The sequence below is a fragment of the Chamaea fasciata genome, unplaced genomic scaffold (assembly GCF_029207755.1).
Source record: "Chamaea fasciata isolate MVZ Bird 193981 ecotype frontalis unplaced genomic scaffold, bChaFas1.0.hap1 SCAF_940, whole genome shotgun sequence".
Taxonomy (NCBI): Eukaryota; Metazoa; Chordata; class Aves; order Passeriformes; family Sylviidae; genus Chamaea; species Chamaea fasciata.
In genome coordinates, this window is record NW_027095025.1 from 13,012 (window position 1) to 24,560 (window position 11,549).

The 11,549-nt window shown below is 56.4% G+C and overlaps 2 long non-coding RNA genes across 4 annotated transcripts; one reads left to right on the forward strand and one right to left on the reverse strand.

Moving 5' to 3' along the window:
* Positions 1–260: 260 nt before the first annotated feature.
* On the forward strand, positions 261–4,321 carry LOC136306059 (uncharacterized). Its single transcript, XR_010725489.1, has 3 exons — positions 261–641; positions 1,692–2,338; positions 4,235–4,321. It is a non-coding gene; the product is annotated as an uncharacterized lncRNA (long non-coding RNA).
* On the reverse strand, positions 3,483–4,574 carry LOC136306058 (uncharacterized). 3 transcript variants are annotated; one of them, XR_010725488.1, is made up of 3 exons: positions 4,502–4,574; positions 3,906–4,306; positions 3,483–3,801 (listed from the first exon to the last, which is right to left on the reverse strand). It is a non-coding gene; the product is annotated as an uncharacterized lncRNA (long non-coding RNA). The 3 variants fall into 3 exon arrangements; XR_010725487.1 differs by lacking the exon at positions 4,502–4,574 and having other exon boundaries at positions 3,906–4,028; positions 4,168–4,252; XR_010725486.1 differs by lacking the exon at positions 4,502–4,574 and having other exon boundaries at positions 3,906–4,028; positions 4,164–4,250.
* Positions 4,575–11,549: the final 6,975 nt, after the last annotated feature.

Consider the following 11,549-nt stretch of genomic DNA (forward strand, 5'->3'; position numbering starts at 1 on the left):
GAGCCCGGGCGCGTGGCAGCCGGCTGCCTGCGCGCGCGACCCGGACCCCGGAGCCGTCCGGGCGCGATTTTCCGCGGCGTTTGCGGGTGTGCGGACACGGGATGGGGGCTCAACCGCGCCGCTGCCGGCGGTCCATTGAGCCAGGCGCCTGTGCCAGCAGCGGGGGGGCACCCCAGCGAGTGCCCGCACTGAAGATGACGGTTCGACCGGAAGTGGCTTCAGCCTCAACCAGTATGGCGGCGAGGAAGGGCGGAAGTCCTGGCACGCTGCTCGCAACCTATTGTAACCGAGTGCAGCCGAAAGTAGCCGAGGCTTGACGAAAATCGCCGACTTTCGGCCAGCAGCCGGACTCAGCCGAGGGCAGTTCGGGGTGATCCCGGACCGGTGCCCGCCCTCCCTGTCGCTTCCTCGGCCGGCGGTTCGAAGGCGATGTCGGGGGCCGCTGTGCCCGGAGCGGGAGCACTCGCTGTCGCTGCTGGAGCCGGGCGGCGGCCGGCCCGACCAGCAGCAGCGGCTGCTTTCTGTTCACACCCAGAAAGTCATTCCTCACCCCAGTTATGCTATCACAATTACTTCATTTTTGATCTGCAGTTACAGCCACATTTCTTGAAAGCTGCCCGGAAAACCTGGCTGGGACTCAGGTAAAGAAAGGGAGACTGACCGGTAACACCCCGCGGGGCCGCCGGCAGCGGCTCGGGAGCGCCGGGCGCGGGCCCCGGCTGCGGCAGTGGCGGCCGTGAGGGCTGTGCTGACAATGGAGGAGGGCGGGAGCTGCCGCAGCGCGGTTGAAGCGGAGCGGAGAACGGCCGGTCCCGGGAGAAGCCCCGAGGACGGCGGTGGCAGCCGCGGGGGGCGGCCCCGAGCGGAGCCGGGCCGGGAGCGGGCGGCCGGGGCTGCGTGGGGCGAAGGCGGTCCCGACGCGGGCACGGAGCCGGGGAGGAGCAGCGGGGCCGGCTGGGGCCGCCCGGCGGAGCCTTTCCTGGGAAGCAAAACCTGCGGTTTCTCCCACCTCGGCCCCGTGGCGAGGGGCAGCGCAGCAGAAGGGAGCAGCACCTGAGCGGGTGGGGCAGTGCTGGGGCGCAGGGAAGATGCGGCTGGGGCAGAGCTTGCAGGCTTCTTACATTTAAATGAACGTGGAAAGCTGAGAGAGAGGTAGTATAAAAGCTCTGTGGGTGCTCGGACAGGTGAGACGTGACTCAGGGGAGGGAGTCGCTTTCCTGAGCTCCTGAAGTTCCATTTGTCTCTCTCAGGAGCAGATGTGAGAAGTTTCCTGTTTGCAATTGGGCTCCAAAAGGAAGGAACCTGAAGCTGCTTCTTTTGATAAATCCATAAGCATGGGAGGCTGTATGAAGCACACTGTTTTAAGTAGCCAGTAACTTCCATGGATATTTTAACTTTTAAAAATGGTGACTTTTAATTCCTCTGCACACTGATGTCCCACACAGGTTTCACTGAGGCTGTGAATTGCAATCCCGACCATCTTCCGGTTTCTGGTGCTTAGGGCTGTGGCATTTGGTGTGCAGAAAACATCCCAGGCTGTCCACCTAGGAACTGTATGGGCATTTCCACAGGTCCTCAGAGTGGGAAAAGGCCAAGAGGGTCGTAGTGGGACCTCTCTTTCTCCCAGGCCTGGGCATCCTCAAGACACCTCTAGATTGGTTTTTAAGTGTTTGTTGTTTTTTGTTTTCCAGCCCAGGACTAAGCTGGAGAAAAGGTGGAGAGTAGCAAGTGGGACTGCCATGTTAAGATCCATCCTTGGATTCCAGGTTCTCCCAATGGGTTTGTCCAAAGAAAGGAGGTGTTTGCGGTACCTGTTTGTTCACCTGTTGAGCTTGGAAGAGATGCTGAGCATGAAATTCCAGGGAAGCTGCACTTGTGTAGTGGCTGGAGTGAGAAGCATCTTGCCTGTCTTTCCCCACTGGTGTGCTGTGGTCATTTCCTCTCTGGGTCCTTGTTTCCCTCTTTGTCTCTGTATCCCTCTGTCCTTGCCATGTGTTTGGCACTCTCTCTTTTTCTCCATCTTTCTCCACGCCTCGTGTTCATGCTTATTCTCTGTGGCTTTGTGGTGCTCCCCGTGCCACTGTTTCCCATGGGATCCTTGTGTCCTGTTTGCTGTCCCTGTTCTTTTTTAATCCCTCTCCGTCGTGCTGCCCATCAGTGTACAGAGGCTGACTGGAGGGAGGTTCTTGTGCTGCAGGTTCCGTTCAGGAGGCTGGTGTGATTCAGCAAGCCCACAGTTTGAATTGCCCCCTCCATGTGGTCCAGCCAGCTGTGCCCAGTGCCCATCCTGGAGTGCCTTTTCTGTCAGCTCACGCGCCATCGTGCTGGAGACTGTCAGGCAGGTGCTGGGGTGGACGAGGGGAGGGCAGGGGGCTGAGGTGCTGTTGTTGGGCAGGGCTTGCTCTTTCACCCACACCGAGTGGTGGCCAGGCTCAGCTGAGCACAGCAACTGGTGTTGGAGAGATGATGCCTGTCTCGTCTGTCTGAGCTGCCCCAAAGGCCGAGGACAGGGCTGAGGCTCTGGTGGTTTGGCTGTACGAGGCCCATGGCAGCACAGTCACCGCCCGGCTCCAGGCCTCCCTCCCCGTTACGGAGGCGATGCTGTGAGTCCCTGCAGAAGGGCTGGGGCATGTGGCGATGGAGATCAGTCCCTTCAGCCCTGTGCTTTGTCCCCCAGCTGTGACCTCCTGGAGCATCTGGCTGTGTGGGGCCACCTGCTGCTGGAGCCACAGGGCCTGAGGCTTTCCTTTGCAGCCTTCGTGTGCTCTCTGACCTCCTGGTCCTCCTGCAGCCACCCAGGCCAACACTGTGAGCTCAAATCACAGACTGAGCTGTTCCCCATCCCGAGCGTTGTGCAAGGCAGCAGTTCCAGGGAACAGCAGTGTCCCCATGTCCTGCACCCAAGTGTTGCAGAGACGCGCTTGAACAACCCTGCTCCTCAGGGAAGGAGGACAGCTGCCCACTGCCCAGCCAGGGTAGGTGGTCTTGAGCGAGTTCTGAGTTCTTTAAGTGTGGACAAAGGTGCAGAAAGGCTGGTGTGCACAAGTTCTGCTCCAGCCATAGAGGTGTGGGGAGCAGCAGCTTCCACAGTGACTCCTGTGTTGCAGCCTTCATCTTGCCTAGCAGTGAGTGTAGAAACACACTCTACTCCCTTCCTTCTCCCTCTGCCTGTCCCTTGCACCACCCTTGCAGAAGAGGAAACACAAAAAAATCAAGAGGATTATGTAAAAACAAGCTGGAGCCTGTTTTTTTAACTTGTTTCCAGGTAACTGCACTGACCTTCCTCCTCCCAGGGGCTTTGTTGTAGTTGCTCTTTTAGTGTCTGCCTCTGAGCAGTATCTCACTCCTGGGACTGGGGAGGCTGAGCTTACCTTTATTTTTTGGGGATGAGGTGGAGGGGAAGTCTGCTTCAGCCCCTGTGGGGAAGAGACTGGGCACAGGGATTTATCCTTCCCGTGAAAAGGCACGCACGGTGATTTCTACACAAAATACTTTATTAGTCAACTAAAAGCAGTGGATCAGCAGCCGGAAAGGGAAGAGGGAGAGGAAAGAGTCAGAGTCCAGCACAGCATGTGGTTTTCACCCTTTTCCCCTGAAATGCCTGTGGCCGGCCATAAAAAGCCCCACCACCAGGCTCAGCTTCTCCCTCCCACACTGGCAGGGTGCAACAGTAGCAAAGAAGCGTGAGCACAGGTACAGGGCAGCTCCGTCTGTGGCCAGGCCCTGCCTGAGCTCCTCTCGGCCCCTTAAATGTCCCTCAGGAGGTGGCAGCAGGTGACACTCACATGGCAGGGGCTGCACCTGGAGAAGGAAGAGGGAAATGAGGAGTCAGAGGGCATATCTGGCTCTGCCCCATGGGCTGTGGGAGAGCTCCCCACAGCCCCCACAGGGACTGCCAGTCTCACCTTTGGCCCTGCGAGCAGATGTCCAGCAGCTTCTTCTGACACTTGGAGGCACCTCAGGCAAGGCTGGAGCAGCAGTCACTTTCCTCCTCCCACGAGCACGTCCCTTCCTTGGCCCTTCAGCTACTGGCGATTGAAGGAGACACAGGAAGACTGATTCAGTGATCAGAATTTGGTTTCACTGAGGTTTTCCAAAAGCTTGTATACCATTTCAGGAAGGTTAATAGTTTCTACTACAATAATTAGGTTAAAAGATCATACAAACAGCTCATGCATTTTACAGCATCTTTTTCGTAGGGGGTTGATTGAATCTCTCCTCTTCCCATAAACAGGTTTAATCCCATCTTCTGTAATCTCAAAGTTCTGTTTGTTCCTGCCATGGCATCCTGGTTATCAAACCAAGCCTGCAAATGAATGGTGAGCGGTCTGGGGCAGATGGAGGGAATGGCAGGGCTGTTTCAGAACTGCAGAGAGAGGACGGAGATGTGGGGGAGCTGCTGGTATTGCAGCATCCCTTCCAGCATCCCCTTCCCAGCGTGCCTCCCACAGCACCTTCCCCTGCAGAATCCTCCCTGCTGCCACCCCTCCGGGCGCCTCACCTGCCAGCAGCACCTGGAACTTGTTGGCCGAGAGCATTGCAGGGACAGCTGTCATTTTCTCACACTCTGTCCCGCACACTGAAGGTCAGGTGCACCACGGGCTCATTGACCTCCTGCAAGTCGCTGGAGCTGAGGGTGTAATCCACGTGCCAGCACACTGAGCCCAGCTGGGTCAGTACGGTGGGGAGTGGGATGGTGTCAGCACCCCGGTTCACTCCAGCATGGTGATTTACACTGACCCCCACACTCCTGTTAAGACCCAACACCCCGCTCACACCTCAGGCTGCAGGCACTGAGCCAGTCCTGGAAGGGGCTCTGCTTCTCCTCAAAGGAATGGCACAAGGCGCTGGCATGCTCTGCTCTTGAGGGGAGACAAGAGAAGAACCCCTCTGCTCACACCAGACCTGAAGCTGCCAAACTCCACCAAAGCACCTGGGGAGGCCCCAGGGACTGATGGACAGAAGGGAGGTGACAGAGGACAGCACAGCAGCCAGCCTGCCCTCCATCTGGATGTGAAGGCAAGGCTGGGAACTGTCAGCAACATCCCAGCACGCCTGAGGAACCTTTGGGCAGCCCCAGCTGCTGCAGGTCACCTGACAGAGACTCACCATCTACCCAGTGCTTGGCCGCGCTGGAGAGGATGAAGCCGAGGACAGCAATGGTCGCCTTCAAATCCCCCGACTCTGCAGACGGGAGGGGGGGTGAGCTCTGTCACCTTGGAAAGGCATCCCCAGACACACTGCTGCCCATGCCTGGAGCATGGCTCCATCAGGGGATCGTGGTAAGGACAGCAGTGCTCACCTAACTTTGCATCTAAGGGCAGCTTCGGGATCTTGTCATACTGTGGGAGAGCAGAGCACCACGGTAAACACCAGCTAACACACTCACTATCAGTGTTAACACTAACAATTCTTACCTAAATATTAATACTAATAACATATGCATAATATACGCATATTATTACTACTAGAAGAGGCCGGTAGTGTTCTTAACGCTGAGGCTTGCATGAAGAACACGAGATTAAATAATGTTGCTGATTATGCCATTGTAGTGTTGAAGCGCTTGACCCCCCCCGCGGTGAGCAGCGGGCCCGCAGCAGGCGGGGGCGGGCACTTGAGTATCTTGGCCAGGGTGCTGATCCTCCCAGCGCTGATCTCGGCCAGCACCCAGTCGGGGCGGCCCAAGTCCCCGCAGAAGCGGAACCGCTGCGGGGAAAGAGGCGCCCACAGCCGGCAGCGGGCTCTGCACGCGCCCCCGCTCCCCGCCGCCGACCCCCCTCCCCCCCACGTCGCCGCCGCTCCCTGGCCCGCGCTGCTACCGCAGAGTCCGCCTTGGCGACTCGGAACCGCTCCCGGCCGGGCTGCCGGCTACGCCCCTCCCTGCCCCGAGTGCCGACGGGCGCTCCGGTGGGGGCTCTGCAGGGGCCTTTCAGCCGGGACCGGGGCACAGGGAGGGTCGGAGAAGGGGACGGGGGTCTCGGGAGCGGGACCCCGGGCGACCGCGGACCCCCGAGCGCCCCTGGCTCCGCCCGCCTGAGCGCTCGCGCTCCCATTGGCTGCAGCCTCAGCTGCCAAGCCCCGCCAATCCCGGCCCGCCTTTCTCCGCCCCGTCCAATCACAGCCGCCCTTTCAATCCGGGCGCGGTCCCGCCCAGATCAGCCCGCTCAGTCGCGGCCCGGCCCCTCAGCCCGGTCCCGGTCCCCCGTTCGCCTGAGGCGTCCCTCCCGCCGCCCCGGCTTTGGGAACGAGCGGAGCCGTGCCTCCGCTGCCGCAGCCTCGGCAGGTGCTGTCGGGACCCGGGAAGGGCGGCGGGAGCTCCCCGTTGAGGTCCCGGCCGGGAGTTCTCCCAGGGAAACGGGGAGACGGCGGGGAGCGGGCGGAATGGCGGGAGCGGGGCGTGAGGGGACAGCGGGGGGTCGCGGAGCCGAGGGGGGCGGGAACGGGCGGGCCGGGATTGGCGGGCCGACACTGCGCTGTGATAGGTTGGGCTGGCCCGGCCGCCGCTGCCTCAGGTTGTGATTGGCTGGGGTGGCCCGGCCCTGGGGGATAAATAGCGTGCCCTGAGGGGTCTCGGCGCTAGTTCGGCGGCGGCGCGGAGAGCGACGGGTGGGACTGGGCGGTCGGAGGAGCGCCGCCGGAGGAGCGCGGCTGCGCCAGGACGGGATGTTTGCGGCTTCCGGTCAGGGGAGCGCCGGTGAGCCCGCACGCGACTCCCGCGTCTGTCTGTGCTAGCGTGTGGGGACTGGCGGTGTCCTGGGGCAGCGCTGCCGGCCGTGCCCGGTTCTTTCCGCCGCGCCCTGCGTGACTCGGACGGCCGGAGGCTGGTGCGGGGCTTGGTGCGGCGCGGGGAGACCGGCTGGGGCTACCAGGGGAGAAGTGCTTCCGTGGTTTCTGGATACAAAGTAACGCTTAAGATATCAAAAATAAAGCTGCATTTTTTTCAGTTTTAATGTTTTATTTTGTTTAATTCGAAATAATTATGATTTTTTTCTTTATTACTCCGTTTCATTAATTTCGTCGCTTTATTACATTATTTTGGTTTATTTTTGTTTTCTTTTGCTAGATAGTTGTTGTTACTTCAGTAAAGGTTGTAGGGCTAGGGCTGAAAGACCGGTTGCGAGGCCAGTGGAGGCATAAAGCCCCAGGGTGTGGAATAAGGATCTTGGCACTAGAGGCCGGCCCAAAACAATGAGGAGCAATGGGAATGCTGGGGCTGGAGTGGATAAATGCCACGGGAGAAGGGGATGGAGCTGCAGCTCAGGGCCTGCAGGAGATGCCTGGGGGGTTGCCAGCCCTTGCCCTGTGGTACCAAGCAGAGGCTGAGGGTGTGGGGGTTCGGAGGGCACCAGGGCCCGAGAACCAACACAAGGGCACTTTTTGGGATGGGGGAGCAGGGGCCCAGTGGCTCTTCCCAGCCCCCGGTGCTGCCTGGGGGAGGTGAGGGGGGCCTTGGGGCAAGTGCTGGGCTGAGACCCAGCGAGAGGGGGAAGACAGATGTTGGGCTTCAGGTGCCAAGTGTTCCCAGGGCTGGGAACCCAGGAGGATGGGTGGTAGAGCTCCTAAGGACATTGAAGCGATGATAATAACTGACTTGTGGCCTTATCAACAGTCCTGGGCTGCAGGGAGAAGCAGTAGCGGCTTTTAGCGGCAAGCAGCGGGACGCTGAGGAGCTGGAGCTGAGACAGCAGAGCTGGAGGAGACACAAAGATGGTAGGGTTTGGGGTGAAACCCCTGTGGGGCTGGTCTAGGGAGTATGGAGCCGGGACGGGAACTGCGTGACTGGAGCTGAAATCACTGTAAGGGGGGGATAGGGATGGTAGAGCTGTTGCTGCAGTAAGGATTAGTAGGTTGGGGCTGGAATGTGGGTACAAGAGCTGTGCTGAAACAACACAGAGTTAGACCTAAAACAACAACCATACTCTGAGAACCAAAAGCAACGTTATTATGTGCCAGTGCTGGGAAGACATGGAGACAAAAGCGAAACAAGAGCTGGCAGTGAAATAAAGCCTGTGGGTCAAGAGCTGAAATCACTGGGGCAGGGAAGGGGACTCTCCAGGGCTCGAGCTCAAATCACTTTTAGAGTAACATAGGAACTTTAGGGCTGACGAACTGACTGTGAGATTGGTGCGCTGAAATGACTGTAGGCCTGTGATACTGATGTTGTAGCTGGGTACTGAGCCCAGAAATGGGAGAGAGGGTGGAGAGCTGAAAAGGGATTGCTGTAAGATTGCTCCTGAAATGCTGGTGCTGCTGGGATATTGCCCGTGTCAGGGATACCCACTGTAGGGCTGGGGCTGGGATGTTGACTGCGGGGTGGGCATAGACACGGTGGGGTCAGGGCTCAATGGCTGCTCAGCTGGGGCCAAGATGAAGACCCTGCCCCGTGGACGGTGGAGAATTTTCAGCTGCCAGAGTCGGAGAAATGCGCTCGTGGAGCTGGAAGAAGCGAGCTGGCCGTGAAATAAAGCTTGTGGGTCAAGAGCTGAAGTCACTGGGCCTGGGAAGGGGATGCTCCAGGGCTCGAGCTCAAATCACTTTTAGCGTGACAGAGAAATTCTAGGGCTGACGTATGGTCTGTAGGATTCAGCCCGGCCCCACTCCCCTGGCCCGGGCTCTGCCCTAGTTCCCCAGCATCGGCACCGGCCCGGGCTCTGCCTGTGCGCGGCGTGGGCGCTGCCCCGCATCCCCGTCCCTCATGGTGCGGGAGAGGGCGGCTCGGGGCGGGCGGCAGCCCCGCCGCCTCACATGGTGCGGCCGGTCCCGGCTGGCGCCCTCGGGGCTGCCCTTGCCCCGCGGGCGGAGGAGGAGAAGGGGCAGAGGGAGGGCGAGGGCGGAGCAGCCCTGCCAGCGGCCGCGGCGGGAGCGGGTCCGGCGGGCGCGGGCGCTCGGGACGCGGGGGCGGCGGGGAGGGGACGGGAAGGGACGCGGGCTCCCGGCGGCGCCGTGCCGGGCGCTGCCCTCCGCGCACATCGCGCGGCCGGGCTGACTCAGAGCCGGCTGCACCTCGCCCGCCCTCCCCGGCTCTCCCCACCCCTCTCCGAGCAGTTCGCGCCTCCCTCTGCTCTAGAGGCTCCATCTCACAGTCTCCCCCATCGTTCTCGCCTGGCAATGGTTGGAGGACTGTCACGGACTTGCACACACCGCGACTCGTGACCGCGTTTCCCCGCCTGTGTTTTTCCCGAGGCAGGTGCCAGGTGCTCCCCATCACTCCCCGTCCCCCGCAGCCCAACTTCCCTGCCTTGCCTGCTCCAGGCGCCCTCGGCCCTCGTGCCCGACCCTGCCAAGTCTGCCCCTGCAGCCCTTACACCTCGGCTCACGGGTCTCTGAGGGGACCCAGCTGGGACCTACGCCTGGCAGGATCTCTGGGTGAGGGATTTCAGTGGGCAAACAGCACTGACTCTTCCAGGCTGCAAAAGGACCTTCTCTCTTTCCTCACACCGGTGGCACCTCCTTGCCTCATCCCCGCAGCGTTCCGACTCCAGCGGGTCTTGAGTTTGAAGTGTGTAGGCTTGGCTTAAAACCTTCACTGCAAAGTGGGGAAACATCTTGAAGTTACTTTGAGAGAGTTCAAGTTGTTCCCTGTAATCTTTTGTGATACAGAAAAGTGAACCGGTGAGAAGTTCCAACAAATTGTCATTACTACCTGCTAAACTACCTTCAAATGTCATTTGGTGCTTCTTTTAAGGTATGAGGGACTCAAGGGGATAAATCAGGACACTCATTTCCCAGTTCCTGTAAGAGCTGTCCTCAGGAAAGAGAGCTTAGAACCAACTCTGGAAATGGGGAATGAAAGCATCTTTTCTTCCTGGGGCTGTGCTGGGGTGTAAAGTGGGTAAACATGAATATCCAAATGTTTACATCCTGCTATGCATGTTCACACTGATCTTTCTCCTGAAAAAAAAAAAATCAACAAAACCCCATGAGTGAGTAGATGAAATATGATGGAACTGTGAAAAACGAAATTTTTTTAAAATGTAAAATTCAAAAATAAATTTAATAAAGTTATAAGGGAGATTAAAAAAGCAAAATAGGGTTGGTTGGGTGACTTGGCACTCAGCTAAGTCTACACTTTGCTATATTAAAGTTATACTTTAGATACTTTTTTATTGCATTAGTTTGTTGAATATTCATTTTTTTATAAATTAGTTTTTATATTTTAGGAATTGTTTTGTATGGCTTTTTTGGGGGGTTGCTTTTTTAGAGTATGTGGTTTTTGTTTGTGTTTTTGTTATTACTTTTAATTTGGGCTTTGGTTTGTGCTTTTTTTAGATGGTAGATGTTTGATAGTTGGTATATTAATAGTAGAGGGGTTTTTTTGTATGTTTACTGGATGTTGTTTTGACCAAACAGACAGTTTAAGCAAATAGCAGAGTCTTTTTTATATGTTTATTGGATGTTATTTTGGCTAAATAGACAGTTTAAGCATACTATATTAGCGAATATTAATATGCTTAGTTTTCTTTACTAATAGAAGAAATAAAAGAAAAACTTATATTTTTACTACAACATTATTACTTATATAACATACATTTTGCGGAAAGCCAACCCTATAATATAGATTTCTAACAGGACCAAACTAATTGTGTTAAAACTATTCCTCTCCTCCTGTTCCAACTGAAGTTGGAATGCATCCAGATTTGAATTTCCAAAGTCTGGCCCCTCTTTTCAGAGGTTACACTGAACTTTGACCAACTTGGTCTTCGTGTTTGAATCTGAATCCACTTTTATTCCTCACCTTGTCCCTTTTAACACCCAGAAAAACAACGGGGTATCACATATATCAGACTATGCCTCCGTAGTCTTGGGCAGCTGGTTTGATAACCAGGATGCCATGGCAGGGACAAACAGAATTTTGAGATTATGAGAAGATGGGATTAAACCTGCTTAGGGGAAGAGGACGTGCTGTGTCACATCTCAGCATCCCACATGACAACACAAAGTGACTCTGCAAGGCAAAGACTTAATTTTAACAGGTCTCATTGATACTAGGCAAGCCTGATTGTTATCTCAAAAAGCCATTGCCTAATGATTGGCCGTTAATGCCCGTCTCCCAGGCTCTTTCAGGGGTGGGTGGAAATAGTCAAAGCCTGCAAAGGACACTTAATGCAAATTGCTGCAGTCAAACCTTTTCTACTGTCTGTCCCCCGGTTTTGTGGGGGAAGATTCTCTTAACACAGCGGGGTTTTAAAATTCAAACAAATTTTGTGGGGGGTCATTGAAGCGCAATCAATGCAGAAGAATATAGACAGCATCCAAAATCACTGGGAAGTATCCCATTCTTGTGCTTGAAAGGCTTTGAATCAGAAGGTCTGCCAGGGCTGTTGCCTGATGAGTATTTGTGAATCTTCCCAGTGAGATAACGTAACTTTTTCTAGCCTGGTGATGCTGTAAGCAAAAGACCATCCCAAAGCGCAGGAATGAGCCTGGCATTCTTTTGGCAGTGTGCAAGTATAACCCGAAGGCAAAGGCAGTTTCCAAGTGGAATGACTGAACTGGGAGAGGTGTGAAATGCAGGTAACCTCCAGGGAGGTGAAGCGGGGAGGGCTGAA